General features: G+C 32.4%; 1 long non-coding RNA gene across 2 annotated transcripts; it reads right to left on the reverse strand.

The window, feature by feature from the left end:
- Window positions 1-1586: 1586 nt before the first annotated feature.
- On the reverse strand, window positions 1587-9991 carry LOC148779408 (uncharacterized). 2 transcript variants are annotated; one of them, XR_016045223.1, is made up of 5 exons: window positions 9912-9991; window positions 9498-9758; window positions 6128-6223; window positions 2146-2198; window positions 1587-1961 (listed from the first exon to the last, which is right to left on the reverse strand). It is a non-coding gene; the product is annotated as an uncharacterized LOC148779408 (long non-coding RNA). The 2 variants fall into 2 exon arrangements; XR_016045224.1 differs by lacking the exon at window positions 6128-6223.
- Window positions 9992-14040: the final 4049 nt, after the last annotated feature.

Here is a 14040-nt window from a genome sequence, read left to right on the forward strand (position 1 = left end):
TGCTCATTGAATTTAAAATTCGGTATTCAATGACATGGAAACCAGTAACCATATTTAGTGTTCAAACTAGTGATTATATATTGGACCTGAAATAAAATGTGTTTCGTGTAGGGTACTTAGAGTACCTTAGATGGACCTCACCATTTCACCCATATTGTCAGACAATGACAACATGGGGGATAGTGTACAGCCCATGGAGATACTTCATATTGCTACAAGATGATTTGCTTCTGATTTATGTGTCAGGATTGCAATTGTTTCCTTCCAAGGGCAACATGAAGCTCTTATTCTTGAATTCATTACTTATGTACAAAAATGTATTTGAATCGGACGCGCTCTTATTTCTATTGTTGTATCAAAGAATATCACAGAAACAGAAGAATGTATCAATATTTGAATATGTACTGATTTGGTTGCTATTGGTGTTCAAAAATTGAATAAGTACTGATTGGGTTACTTATAGGACTATTTATCTTTTACTTTTTATGGATGTTCTATTTCTCACATTTTCTCAGGTTATGACATTTATCAAATGGATAGCCTTCATATTGCTACAAGACGATTTGCTTCTAATTTATATGTTAGGATTGCAATTACTTCCTTCCAAGGACACATGGCAAAGTTGGTGAAATGGAACATATTTCTAGGAGGGTTGTTTAGAACCTTTGTATGGGCCATGAAGCTCTTATTCTTGAATTCATTACTTTTGTATGGGCCATGAAGCTTATTCTTGAATTCATTACTTTTGTACAAAAATGTATTTGAATCAGATGCGCTCTTATTTCTATTGTTGTATCAAAGAATAACACAAAAACAGAAGAATGTATAAAAAATTGGATTTGTGTTCAAAATTTTGAATAGCTATTGATTTGGTTACTATTTGGTGTTCAAAAATTGATTAGGTACTGATTTGGTTACTATTTGTTCCATGGCAAGGACTTCATTACTCAAATTTGTTCCTTGGCAAGGATTTTTTTTTGCAATTATAATTATGGCATGGTCTCAACATCTAGTCTTTCATTGAGAGATGGAACTCTAGTTTCATTTGCATACGGATCTTTAGTTCAATTATAGTTATTACACTGTCTCAGCTTCCAGTGTTTCAGTAAGAGATGACCCCTATTTTCATTTGCATAAGGATTTTGGGTTAATTGTAGTTACAGCACTGTCTACATCTCTAATGTTTCATTGGGAGAAGATGAAGCCCATGAAGCCCTAATTTCAGTGGTAGTCATGGCATTGTATTAGAAATTATAGTTCATTTTGGGAGATGAATCTCTAGTTTTATTTGCATTTTTACAATCGATTAATCTGGAAAATGTGATGTGTTGGTTTTGTTTCTCTTGCATTTTAATGGTGGAAAGTTCATTTATTTGGTGATTCAGGTTATGTCCCTGGATGTTCTACCTCATTCCTTTTAACTTAATACACCTACCCAGGCACCCGCCCACCCATCCCTCAACATCACCACACACACACAAAAGAAGGAAAAAAATAAGAAAGATTACAATTGATTTTGTATTTAATTGCATGGATAAGATATTTGAATTTATACAATGAGTCAAAAATGACATTTAGTATCATAATACTGAACAATAGGAGCTGCAACTCACAATCCAACAAAAGCCATCCGAACAGAAAAGGGCAATTAATTGCTCATCTCTGTCATAATCCAACAAAAGCCATCTGAACATAAAAGAGCAATTAATCGCTCATCTCTGCCATAATCCAACAACAGCCATCCGAACAAAAAAATATAACAGTATATATAGCCAAAATATTATATGCTCCCAACAAGTATATTGCCCATTCACTTTACCAAACTCCCAAAAAAATGCACTACAACATTTGCACACAAATGCATGAACAAGTGAAGAGTCCAATAAACGATAATAAACGATACAAACAGCTCTGCCTTTGTTTTTTCTCCACCGCTAACCCAAGTCAAACTAAAAGAAAACCTGCAACATTCCAATATTTAAGAAGGCATCACGTGACTCATAACAACCATAAATATACATATCCATAGCCATAAAGTGTTTGTGAGGGAAATGAAATTAAAAAGTCAATACACGACAACAAATTTCTGATGCCAACTGTAAAATCCACCCACTAGATCAATACACGACAACAAATATTATTTACCTGCCAACTTTTGATACAAAAGAACAACAGACGTTGCATCCACAACTCCAATACTGCATTAACAACATAAGCTATGGTAAATTTTAACAACATAAGCTATTGTAAATTTTATATTCTTATTATTACTCATTATGTTCTATATTGTCATTAACATGGATACAACCACATAAGCATAAAAATTTATATGCAATAAAATTTATTACAATGCTAGATCAATGCAAAGAATAATTGTTTACTGATTACAATGCAAAGCAATATAAATTCTTACCATTACTCATCATGGACCACATTCTCACATGACCCATCTGTGCATCTTATATTTACATTTAACCTAAACGAAAAAAGCGCATTTTAAATATTTATATTTAAGGAATTCATATTAAAATCACAAAGAGTACGAGAGATGGAGCAATAGCTCATTCCGACTTTGAATGTCTGAGAGATGGACAATTCCTTTTGTCATGTCCACTCCCTTTGCATACTGCACACTTTCAGGTGACCTCTTTATCTTTCGCTTTCGTTTTTGCTGCATCTATCTCAGCCCGAGGTACATATCTATCATTGGTAGGTCTCCACGTTGTTTGTGCCTGGGGGGGGGCTCAAGGATGTTATAGCATGCATGTCCCTCAACCTCATGGTTGCTACTGCCGGCAATCACATTCTCATTGTGACTGCTGCAAGGGGTCTTAAAAGCACCATCTGGTAATACCGCATCCCCATACTTGATAATTCAGACATTATAAATGCATGGAGTTCTACACTTTCTGAAGCATGCTGTGCTAGTTCTCTAGTGACTTGACAAACCTCATTAAAACGAATTGAACGGGGTAGATCATAAGTTCCTTGAATTTATTTCCCATTGCCATCAAGTACAACACCTTTCATCACATTTTTCGTCCACCTCTTCATTATGTAATACGAAGGGATTTAAAAAATATTATTCACCGTCAAGACCCTAATCCCATGCCTACAAATAATGCCAAGCCTCTCATACATGTGGCAGGTACAAACAAAAGTTTGGTCATGACTATTGAACTCTACATTGCAGGCCCTTGTTCCACTTTCATGTTTTGATACCATGAAGATAGCAACTGTGCCATTCTTTTCAATAATTTCACTCGTATAGTTGATGCCTTCTACAACTTCTTCTCCAAACAACTTCATAAGTTTGTGTGTATATAACTTCGAAGCGTAAGCCTCGATGTCACACATGGTCCTCAGAATAGGTGTAGATGTCATGTTCTGTAAGTCATTGTCTCTCATCTTAAGAAGTTTTTTATCATTCACTTTTATAATAGTTTCCAACAATGTGCGCAAGGTTGTATTGGAAATCACTTACTTTTTAAAATGCTTATTCATTTCTTCGCTTCTTTGAGTCGATGATATACCTGTTGTGAATGCATCTGCCATGTATGCATTGATCCATTGCTTTCGACATTTGTAGAATCTATTGAGCCATCCATTCTCTTGCAGATGATATTTCTCAATAAGGGATTTCCATTCTGACTCAAATTCTTCCTTAGTTTCGCTCATTATACAGTTTCTGAATGTTTCTTTGAGAGTATGTGCCACTTACAATAATGATGTCTGCTATTGTTCAGAACTTGTCTCACTGCACGGTCATTGCAGGATCCTGATTGGTGATAATTACTCTGGGTTGATGTCCACCTATTGCCTTTAGCCAATTTTCAAATACCCATACAAAAGACTCCACCTTGTCATCAAATATAAGGCAAACCTAAAAAATGTTGTGCTAAGGTGGTGATTCACTCCAAGTATGGGAGCAAAGGGTATGCCAAAAGAATCTGTTTTATCTGTAGTATCAAAAGTGACCACATCCGAGAAGTGATGGTAGAACACCCTTGACAAGGCATCTACCCATAGTAGACTGATAATGTGATCTTCTTCATCTAATTTCACTTTATAGAAAAAAGATGGATCCGATCTCTTCATATCGATTAACCATTCCATTGCACGATTGTCATCTTCCCCTTTGAATTTTCTTATCTTGTTTCCTAATTGGTTTTTGATGTCTTTTTGTGAGCAAGGGAGATTATCAAGCCCTCCAACCTGCTCTAAAAAGATATCATAGATATTCCTAGATTTTACCAAAGCAGAGCTCATGGTGTTTATCATTGTCTTTGTCGCATCTGATAATGTTCGGTGCAATCGCATGAGTCGAGTTTTCCTTGGAGTTACAAGGCTGTGATTGTGATCATCAACAAATCTTGTGACAACCCACTCATTATTGACATTTATGCTTACACACATCTTCGCTGTACATCCACACCTTGTCTCAGGGATTATTTTTCTACCTAACACTTGTTTCACCACACGGAATCCTTCCTTAGAACATATATATTCCCTATCAATCCTGTTTCCATCGTTATTGTTATGAGTCTTTCCCTTTCTGACACCAAACCCTTTCAGCAATGCATAAGCCTTGTAAAACAAATATGTCTCATTTTTAGCATTGAATTTCATTCCTACGTGGGGTTTTTCTATTTGTGACCCTATGGACGACAACACATGTTCTCCGTTTTGGGATTTGTGGGCATATTGGGGGATGGGGTTGCAAGCAAGGGATCTTACTCCATGGCTCTACAGTGTCGCCCATATTGTCATCCTCTGACCATGAGGGAGATGCGACACTTACTAAAACGGTGAGGTCCATCTCAGGTACTAAAATTACCCTACACAAAACACAATTTCTTTGTCAATTAATGACTTCAACACTTCACATATTTTTTAATAGATGATTTGACAATTTGCATAACTTTTCTTTTGGTCGTTAAGTTTAGTTAGATATCGAGCCTTATTCCTTGAACACTAAAAAAAAATTAAAAACAAGAAATAAAAAGCCCTAATTCTTCATTCAGTATCATTTGCCTTCAAATCTCAACTAAAACAAACCCTGTTTGATTTAAAGGAAACAAACCTAATGAACAAAAAGCCCTAAAATCAACACAAAAAGAAACCGTAAATCACCATTAACAATGAGAAAAATAACTGGTTTCTTTTCTAATGAACAAAAAGCCCTAAAATCAGCACAAAATGAAACCGTAAATCACCATTACCATTGTATTACTACTTAACAGAGCAACATCAATGGATGCCATTCCAGTATTTAAAAAAAAACTTCGTATTACTACTTAATAGAGCAACTTCAATGGATGCCATTCGAGTATTGAAAAAAAAAAAGAACTCCAAATTAGTACTTAACTGAGCAACATCAATTCTTACAGTAAGAAAAAACCATGTTTTTATCATTAACAAACCAAAATGCTTGATGATTGAAAAATAACAGGTTTCTTTTCTAATGAACAAAAAGCCCAAGAATCAACATAAAAGGAAACCGTGAATCACTCAATAGAAGGCATTCGAGTATTACAAAAAAAATCCAAATCAGTTCTAAATAGAGCAACATCAATTCCAACAGCAAGAAGAAACCACGTTCGAACCATTAACAAACAAAAATTGCTTGATTATTGAAAGGAAACAAAACTAATAAACAAAAAGCCCAAGAATCAACACCAAAAGAAATCGTAAATCAGTTAACAGAGCAACACTACAAAAAAAAAAAAAAAAAATCCAAATTTCCATTAACAACCAGCCCAAGAATCAACATAAAAGGAAACCATAAATCAGTTAACAGAGCAACCCTAATGGATGGCATTTGAGTATTTCAAAATAAAAAAAAAAATCCAAATTTCCATTAACAACTAGCCCAAGAATCAACATAAAAGGAAATCGTAAATCAGCTAACAGAGCAACACTAATGGATGGCATTCGAGTATTACAAAATAAAAAAAAAATCCAAATTTCCATTAACAACCCAAATTGCAGGTTTGTTTGAAAAGATACTTTCATAATGAACAAAAAGCCCCATAATCAAGTAAAACACCCTAAAATGCATGGATTCCATTCGAATATATGTAAAGCCCTAATAAAAACGCATAGTAAAACTGCAAATTACCATTACCTTCGTTGTGAGGGTGCTCAGGAAAAAACCCAACTGCAGGGAGGGGGAGATGAGAGAGAGAAATTGCGTGCTGGGTGTGCGAGATGAGAGAGACCTCTGCAAGCAGAGATGGCGAGATGAGAGAGAGAGATTGCATGCTGGGTGTGCGAGATGAGAGAGAGACTGCGTGCTAGTTGTGCGAGATGAGAGAGAGGCTATGCGAGTAGACTTGAGGTTGTCAGCTACGACGAACATCCTACTATTTTGAAAGGGGCAACATCCAACCATTCACACTAAACAAAATCATCCGAGCCTTTCGGCGCACCTATTCCTATGCTCAAGCTGGCTCACGAGAGCATTTTCCATATATATATATATATATATATATATATATATATATATATATATATATATATATATATATATATACACACAAACGCACACACACAATGATTTCATGTAACCTTATATCATAGTATAATGCAACCACACTTCTAGAAAACCATGATTTTGGTATTTGTATGACCCAAAATTTTGCACACACACTCTTTTCATCTCAATAATCAATTTAAAATAATAATAATAATAATAATAATAATAATAATAATAATAATAATAATAATAATAATAATTAGCATCCTATATATGGTCAAAATGAGTCCCCTCGACAATAAATCAAGACCGTCCATTTGATGAATTTCAAGATCTAGGCCTTTATGAATTCAAAATCTTTTTTTTTTTTTTTTTAACATTGTTAATCTAATGATAATAGAATTATCTAAAAAATTTGAAAAAAAAAAAATCATTCTAAGGTCTAGATCTAAGCATCTCATCAAAATGGGCGACATACGTTAATTGGGTTAAAAAAATACTTTCTAGGTTGCATTTTCATTTTTTTTCATTTTTTTTGGTGATTGATCATTAGAAAGAAAAGAGTATATATTTTAAATTTGAGAAAGCTTTTTATGTTCCCCCTACAACATAGAAGTTCTATCCTCCCCCTACCATCCAGCCGTCCATTTTTTTATCAAGAGAGCCACTCACCGTTTGATCTTAGATCCGACGTCTCAAAGTATTTTATTTTTAATTTTTTTAATACAATTTTTTTGAATATGAAATTTGGTACTTACCATCTTCTCATTAGGGCGCACCTATAAAAATATTCACAATAATTTTTCGATAAAAAATAATGACTAAAATACCCCTTGAAAATTTTAGGGGTATTTTGGTCATTTTATTTTATTGAAAATATTGTTTTTATATTTTTTCGTTCGTGCGAGTTTAATAGAGGAATGGACGTCCAAAATTTGGTGTCAAAATAGTTTATAAAAAAATAAATAAATAAAACAGTGTAGAGACGTGACATTGTGATTGGGGCAATCTTGGCCCTCCATTAAAAAATGGAGGGTTGGATAAGGGGGAGGATAGAACTTCTATGTTGTAGGGAGAATGTAGAAAGTTTTTCTTTAAAATTTTGGATCAAACAAATGGTCTTAATATAGTTTTTTGCATCATATTATTATACAATCGTTGCATAAAATCACTGCCCATACACACACACATATATACACACACATACACACACCCACATTATCAAGCCACAGCAAAGCGGTGGACAAATGTCACAAGAATAATGGAGGATCCTGTTTTTAGAGAGAATGTAGGGCATGTGACCTTCAAATAGAGAAATTTAGGACATGTACGGTATCCTTCTATTTTTCAAAAACAAGTTCTATTTTTGGGTAGAGACATATTCTAGGATGGGATACATATTTTAGAAAATAAGTATATCATGTGTTGAATACATATTATTCAAATATATGAAAGTAAAAATAAACGTATTTTAATGTATATTAGGTCATTTTTATTAAACATATAATCCTTAAATGAAAATATTGAATTATCAGTAACATATGACAAATAAAATACATAGGGGTGGCAATGGGTCGAGTATGGGTCAGGTCCGGATGGACCCGGATCCAGACTCGAATGTATTTGGGGCCAGGTTTTGGATCTGAACTCGACCCGTTGGGTCCAAAAGTTGGACCCATACCTGTATCCATCGGGTCTCAAGTCTGGTTGGGTCCATTGCTACCATCACTATCAGCTTCTTTTTTCTTTTTTTTGCCTTTTTTTTTGTATCATATACCCATATTATTGGCGACAAGGTCACAATCACCTCCTATTAGATTTCAAGCCATCTGATTTGTTGTTTAATAGCTAAAGATGACTACGAGTTCTTATTATATATGATCCTTAATACACCAAAACAAATAAAGCTTGAAGTATTTCATCTCCAACAGTTTACGGGTGCAGGTGGGTACGGGTCGGGTTCAATCGGACCTGGATGTGTTCAGGTCCAGGTTTTGGACCTAGACCCGACCCGCAGGTCCAAATACCGGGATCCGTGTCGGGTATACCCATTGGATACCGAGTCCATTGCCACCCTTAAAAATATATTCAACTCACAAAACTATCATTTATAAATAAATATTCATTTAAGTAAATATTAAATAATTATTATTTCAACAATAACAAATTTAATTAATAATAATAATATAGTCATATTTGTGAAGAAGCTTCAAGTTTATCTGCAGAGACTCCCTATTCTCATTGATCAATATGCATGCACAAGCTTATCTTAAATAGATAAATACAGATGACAATAATAGAAATAAATTACAAACACTTATATCATACCCAAACTTACCATAAAAAACATAATATTGTACTTACCATTATCATATATACTGATTATAATATGCACATTCCATATTAACCTGATAGACAACATATAGTTTCCTTTCACACTCCCTCTTAAACGCAAGATGCTATGAGAGAGAGCCATTGGAGTTTGAATGCTAAGTTGCGAAAACAAGTAGTTGCATTGTCTGCTGCATATTAATAACAGAATAGGGCGGGCTCAAGCAACGACAGATCAATAAGCCTCAGAAGTAGAAGGCTCGAATAGAGCAGGCTTGAGCAACAGAGAAAAACTTCATATCTTCTCTAGAGATTAAAAAAAAAAAACAATAAATTCAGCTAACCCTTGGAAGAACCAACAAAACTCGATATGAAATCCGAAACAAATTCAGCAACTCACAGACCAAAACAGACATGATTGAGTAATAGAACAATAAACTCAATCATACAGAAGGGCAGAACAAATGATTTTTTTTGTTTTTGGACGAATTTTCAAAGATGTGTTTTTAGGTTGAGTTTCAAAGGGTCAATAATAACATCATATTAGAGTGGTTGGGTGAGATTTCAGATGGATCTAGATCCTGATCAAGATCCAGAGGCAAAAACAACCCAATGCAGTTTTTCAAATGGGCCAGATCGGTCGATTTTAGAAGTACAATTAGATCCTCGTATGAGAGAGAAAGCCGACCTCTGGTTCCCTGCGGTTGCTCTTTCAATATCAGGAGCAGGCGAAGCTCGCCGCCTCTTCTTTCGGGAGCATTGTCAATGGCAATAATAATAGCAAGGATCCCATAATTGCCCATGCCGCCGATGCAGCGTTGGGCCCTAGTGAGAACAAGGTTGTAACTTTTCAGCCTTCGAGATTTGTTGGGTCTTCATCAAATGAATGAGGGGAGCCCAGTAGTAAAGGGTTAAGTTGCGTTTGCAAAGTGACTCGGAAACCTTCCGACTGCGAAGCAAAAATGAAGAGTCAAAATACGACTCGACAGAAAACAACGATGACTATTAAGCGAAATGTCAAAACAGGACTCGATAGTACGGGTCAGATCAAATGTTCACAATTTGACAATATGGATGGGCGAGATCTTGGGTAGCAACTCACAACGGGGACGGATGGGCCAACAACTCACAACAGCAAATTGGCGTGATCCCTTGCTGTAAATTTCAATCTCTAAAAAAAAAAAAGGTCAAACTGCATTGCTGTAAATTTTTTATCTTGCTTCTCTAAAATGGTCAAATTGGCTTTGTGTTAAATATAATTTTTTTAGCCTTCATAAAGTTTCGGATACCAAAACTACGTACTTTCAACATCATTCAGAGGTGCATCCTAAGTTATACAGTATAAGGTGGGCAAACCTCACCCTTATCATAATAATTAGATAATAATATAATAATACAATATTAAAATGTGAATAATATTTTAATATTGATATAATGTGATATTAATATATTAAGATAATAATATGATATTGTAATAATATATTAAAACCATCTGTCATTATTGTAGAGATATTATTATATAATACTATGTTAAAGTATAATAATATTAATATTAATGACGAGGATAATATTTCATCAAAAATATTTAGAAAATATTCAGATGATCTCCATTTCAATATATTTTGCAAACAACAACAACAAAAAATAACAATCACAATTATAAATATTAAATATGAGTATTATAATTTCTTATAATATCTTGCTGTAGTATTTCTAGAATACTATAATATTACAAAATTAATATTCATAAATAATATTAAAATAAAATTGTTTCATATAGCAAAGTTTTCTTTTCCTAGAAGATGAGACAAAAAAATATGACTAGTAAAATTGTATATGTTATCAAATGACAAGATCTTGGAGAAAATAAAGTACAACATAATTAAAAAATATTATTAATATATTTCAATTATACAAAATAACATATATAAATTTGTGCACAGACACATATCAATTAAATTCCTAAATATTATTTATAAAATATCTATATTTTTATTAATAATAAATGGGTGTAGTTTATATAAGGTGTCAGCTTTACACAATTAAAGTAAGGCACACCACCAAATATTGCCAAAATATGCAATTCAGGTGTCGAAATCTTTTAACATCTCTTCTTTAATATTTCTTTAGTTGATTCTATTTAAGATTTTTATAATTGTTTTTCTCTACCATACATAGTAGCTGCTATCAATTTCCAATTATCTGGTAGCCTAACTTCTTTCTATATTATTTACTTCGATATTATAGTTTTATTATAATTTTTGACTCAAATAAAGTTGCAAATTCTTTAATATCTATTTGTTTATTTCTAGGATATAGATATTTAATACTCTATAATATATGCTATAGGTTCTTGCTAAATTTTTGGATCCTTCTGTTTGATTAAGGCTCTGGGTTTCTAAGGTTAATTTCAAACCGTTTAATAAATGAGGGTTGTCATGAAATTGGGATAACAGTTAACATATACTGGCTCCTTATGTAGACTAGAAATGAATCTTAAAAATTCAAATATTTATGGTCATGTACACAAGTTAATACTGAAGCATTCAACCCCTGTTTTGTTAAGGGTATTGTACATACTTGTAAAGAACCTATATGCAAATAATAAAATTTTCGCATTTTTTCGCAATCTCTTTATGAAAATTATAGATAAACATCTGTCCATCTATAAGGGAAATAATTTTTTCTTTTGTTTTAATAGTGTTTTTGTTTTACAGTTAAAAGTTTCAATTTTGTAGATATTTTTTAGATTAATTACTGGCAATTTCCAATTATATAAAGCCTATTGAGTCTTCTTTTTCTCTCTTTCTTTAGACTCTCTAGCCCCATTTTCTCTCTCTCTTGTAATGTTATTGTTCAGAGTTGGAGTCAACTAGTCAGTCAGTCAGTATTTTCCTAGTCGGTTAATTTGTGCCAAAGGTTTGATGCTCTGAATGTATTAAGTTGTTTTGAAAGGTTGATATGAACATATAAATATTTCACTTTGTATCATAAATTTCATAACAATGAAATGATAACCTCTTTTAAGCGAATTCATGAGATTGTTAAGTTTCATATTTCTTCCATTAACATGAATTAGTAATTAAAATGATTTTTGAGAAATTCTTCTATCTTCTATTTTTATTCTCTTTAATAAATATTATAAATATATTTTAATTATATAATGAGACATATACATGCATGTGCATACACATTTGCATATCAATTAACTTTTTAGATATTATCTGTAACATATTTATATTCTTATTAATATTTGGGTGGTGCGGTTTAAATAAGATGTCAACTTTAAACAATCAAGGTAAAATGCACCTCCAAAACTTGCAAAAAGATGTAAGACCCTTGTAATAGCCTAAAGACTTATTTTCACTCCTACTATGAAATTTAAAGCTCCAAATCGTGCAAATTAAGCAGATATATAAATACTTCAAATTTTAAACAATAAATGATCCATATAATGTGTTATAAGATGAACCAATTTTAGGACTTGAAATCATTGTCTTTTCCATATCCCTATGATTGAGATGATCAATTAGAGGGTTTTTTATTGCCAAAACAATCTTTCTAGGTGGATTTTTTATGTGCACAGTACTTCAACAATATAAGGTCGGCGTTATAATTTTAGTGATATAATAATGATAATATAATCACATATGAATTTCAATATTGTAATATTGCATAAAATAGACTAGGCCCTAGCTTTTTAATATTTTTTGAAGGGTGAGGTTTGTAAAAGGTGTTGACCTTATACTATATAAGTAAGGCACACTTCTAAATTTTATCAAAAGATATAGTTAGTTCTAGTGATAGAAATCTTACGAGGACTTGAAAATCTATATTCAACCCTAATTATAAATTTTAAAATCCCAAAAATAGTACAGATGAAGTAGAGCTTTAAACACTTGAAAATCTTGAAAATATAATGTCTAGAAAACTAATTACAAGATTCACAGTTTTTAGGACTTGAAATTTTTTTTTTATAATCTCTAGATGTCGAGGTCGAGATGATTAATTGAAAGGTTTTCCAATTTCAAAATACTATTTTTTAGAGGATTTTTGAGATGCTCCTTATCAAGTTTTTCCTCTCTTCAATACTCTTCTAATAATGTCATTCTATAATTTTAAAGAAACAAGCCATCTTTATTCAAAGTTTTTAAAAATATTTTCTCCTATATAATTTAAATTAATCTATTATAAAATTTATATAGAGCCTGGGCTCTAAACAATCAAATTAGAGCCTACCCCAAAAATTTCACTAGAAAAGGTTATTTTGTTGTCCAAAAATCATCAAATTGATCATCTCAACATCAAGATGTATAGACTTGAGAAAAAAATGGATTTCAAGTTTAGAAATAGTGCTTGTAATGCATTTTTGGACGGTCAATTTTTCAGTTACTCAACTTTTCATACATCTACTCTATCTACACTAATTTTTATGCTTTAAACTTTATAATTAAAAATAAAAATACATTTTAAGGCTAATCAAAGATTTCCAGTATTGAAACCTCGACACCATTTGAAGGTGGGCACTAATAATACTTGTGAAGCATATTCTATCTTACTATTCAATTCAAAATCCAAACAAGAGTTCCCATTTCTTTAAATCCATACAAGAGTGTTCCCATTTGTCACTTGCTTGTGTTATTTAAAACTAGAAGAAATGGCAAATAATGATACTTCTAATGCTTATTTGGACGTGGACGGGGTATATCCTTGTGTTATTTAACAAACTTGCATTAGGAGAAATGGCAAATAATGATACTTCTAAAGCTTAACTGGACGGAGTGTATTGGCTATCAAGAATGATTTTTGGGTTAATATTGATAAATATATTTAAATTTTAATTTAATTGCAAAAAAAAATGTTTAACTTTCAAAAATCTCGTCCATTTTTTTTTTTTTTTTGATGAAAATGATTTTTACGATAGTCGTTTTATGTAATTCATATTAATTTTTATGATAATTAAAATATTGTAATAACTTGAAGTAGTATTACGGTAATTAAAATATCGTAATAACGTGAAGTAATATTACGGTATTTTAAGTATTCGTAATAGATAATATTTTCTTCACAATATTCTTTTTACAGTAATTAGACAATGGCTTCTTTTTTGACCAATGAGAGATGAGACTTGGGAGAGAGATGGGTTTTACGGGTAATAGAGAAAGAATGAAAGAAAAATGACGTGGAGAGAAAGAGAAAGTTTAGGGGTCGTTAGGGATTAAAGAGGGAAT

Source organism: Amborella trichopoda, chromosome 12 (assembly GCF_054954075.1).
Source record: "Amborella trichopoda isolate Santa Cruz 75 chromosome 12, AtrichopodaSantaCruz75HAP2 v2.0, whole genome shotgun sequence".
Lineage (NCBI taxonomy): Eukaryota > Viridiplantae > Streptophyta > Magnoliopsida > Amborellales > Amborellaceae > Amborella > Amborella trichopoda.